This window comes from Schistocerca nitens, chromosome 7 (genome assembly GCF_023898315.1).
Source record: "Schistocerca nitens isolate TAMUIC-IGC-003100 chromosome 7, iqSchNite1.1, whole genome shotgun sequence".
Taxonomy (NCBI): domain Eukaryota; kingdom Metazoa; phylum Arthropoda; class Insecta; order Orthoptera; family Acrididae; genus Schistocerca; species Schistocerca nitens.
Genome location: NC_064620.1, coordinates 309060381 through 309062880, shown reverse-complemented (window position 1 = coordinate 309062880; position 2500 = coordinate 309060381). Strand labels below are relative to the sequence as shown.

Here is a 2500-nt window from a genome sequence, read left to right as displayed (position 1 = left end):
AAGCATAAGGTCCAGCGAAAGGTTAAACAGGATAGGGGAAAGAGGGTCGCCCTGCCGAACGCCCCTTGTAGGCCGCACTGGACCCTTAGACTTTCCCGAACCAGAGATCACCGTCGCTCCATCCTCATAGCATCCCAGGATGTATCCAATGAACTCGTCCGGTAGACCATGAGCCCTCAGGGCAGGCCTGAGGGCACCATGGTCCAGAGAGTCGAATGCCTTGGACACATCCAGGGATGCGACATAAAGGGAGTTACAGTTCACCCTGGCCTGAGTCATCGCCAGGTCCAACAGGAATGAATTGTGCAGCATCCCATCCTGAGGAAGGAAGGCCCGCTGACGCCCGTCCAACACACAGGTCCGCATCAGCCGACCCGCCAGGATCTTGTGGAAGACCCTGGCGAGGACTGAGCAGACTGTGATCGGGCGGAAGTCAGAGGGGGATGCTGGGGCGGCCTTTTTGGGCAGCAGGGAGGTACGGGCCTGGAGGAGTCGGGATGGGAGACGGCGGGTCAAAAGGAAAACGTTTAACACCTTCAGAAGGACCTCACGGGGAAGACGACGGAGTTGGGCAGGTGTAAGCCCGTCTGGTCCCGCGGCGGAGCGACGAGGTGGGAGAGCTGCAGCAATGTCCTCCAGCGTGATGGGTGCCCACAGCTGTCGAAAGGGCACCTCGGCGCGGGACGGTAACAGCCGGCAATCCAGACGGTCAACCCGGCCTGATGGGCGCCGGGTGAAAAGATCTTCCCAAAACTCCACCAAACCCGGAATAGTAGGTGGTTGGTGGAGCAGTGTGCCGTCTAGAATGCCATTAATGCACCGTCCCGCGTTTTTGGAGAACGCACGCTGGCAGACAAAGTACTCCCACCTACGCCGAGCTCGTTTTCGCTCAGGGGGCTGGGACGTCTGCTTGGAGGCGACAGGATTTTGCGGCGCCTCCTTGCTGCCTATAGCATCTAGTACAGGTGGCAGCATGCCCATGATGACATGCCTAGATGCAGTGTGTCCCAGCGCCAAGATGTCGTCAACTGAGCGAAACCTTGAGCCCGACGACGGCAAGGCTGCTAAGGCCGACCAGATAGCCTGGTCGACAGGGTCTTCTACCGACGGTGGAGTCAAGGAAACTGGGGATGTCACAGCAGGTGGTGCAGCATCATCAGAGGTGCGAGGACGATCCGCAGAAGTAGAGAGTGCAGTAACGAACTCGGCAACCTGGTTCCTGTAAGCTCCCGCACGGCGCTGGCACTTGATGGATTCAAGCGAGCGGTGCGGGAAGGACTTCACTAATTCCTGGTTCAGGAACCGGGTGCCCCTGAGTGTCAGCACTGCCTCTGCGTGGGCCAGGCGTAACAGTTCCTCACTGGACCACCTGGCCTTCGTCCTCTGGATGTTGACCTCTGCATTCGCTGCACTGGGATGAGCCCTGCGGCGGTGGACACCAAGACCACTCTTGGTGCTGAAGCTCCGATGGCACTCGGGGCACTGGAATGCAGGCAAGGCTACTCGAACCGGACTGGCGGCGTCAGATGGTGGCCCAACAACTGGCGCGGCGCCTCCAGTGGGAGGACCGCTACCTGATACATTTCTTGTTATGGGGCCAGCTGAAACAAGGGGCAGGGGGGCAGGCAACCCCGAAGCCCCGAAGAATCACCCTGCTCTGTCGGTTGGAGAGCTCTGAGGAGACACAGAGTACTGTGCCAACTCTCGGCTCCCCTCACGACTCCCGCCACGTGAAGGCCAGAGCTAGGATTTCCCACTGAGAGGCTAAGCGAACCATCATCCACTCGACATCGCTAGGATGCTGAGGAGTGGATTGAGAGGGTCCATATATGACGCATCATGTGAGCTTAAGAGAGTCATAGTTACTCCCGCCGTTTACCCGCGCTTGCTTGAATTTCTTCACGTTGACATTCAGAGCACTGGGCAGAAATCACATTGCGTCAACACCCGCTAGGGCCATCGCAATGCTTTGTTTTAATTAGACAGTCGGATTCCCCCAGTCCGTGCCAGTTCTGAGTTGATCGTTGAATGGCGGCCGAAGAGAATCCGCGCACCCGCGCGCCCCCGGAGGAGCACGCTAAGGCGGACGCGGCCTCGCAGCAAGGAAGATCCGTGGGAGGCCAAGGCACGGGACCGAGCTCGGATCCTGCACGCAGGTTGAAGCACCGGGGCGCGAACGCCGCACAGGCGCGCGCATCCTGCACCGCCGGCCAGCACGAGGCCGACCAACGGCGAGAGCAGACCACACCCGCGCTAAACTCCCGCACTTACCGGCACCCCTACGGCACTCACCTCGCCCAGGCCCGGCACGTTAGCGCTGACCCACTTCCCGACCAAGCCCGACACGCCCCGATCCTCAGAGCCAATCCTTATCCCGAAGTTACGGATCCAATTTGCCGACTTCCCTTACCTACATTATTCTATCGACTAGAGGCTCTTCACCTTGGAGACCTGCTGCGGATATGGGTACGAACCGGCGCGACACCTCCACGTGGCCCTC

General features: G+C 59.8%; 1 pseudogene; it reads right to left on the bottom strand.

Annotated features, from left to right (window-relative positions):
* LOC126197799 (large subunit ribosomal RNA) overlaps positions 1-2500 on the bottom strand; it is a 7764-nt pseudogene that overhangs the window by 3034 nt on the left and 2230 nt on the right.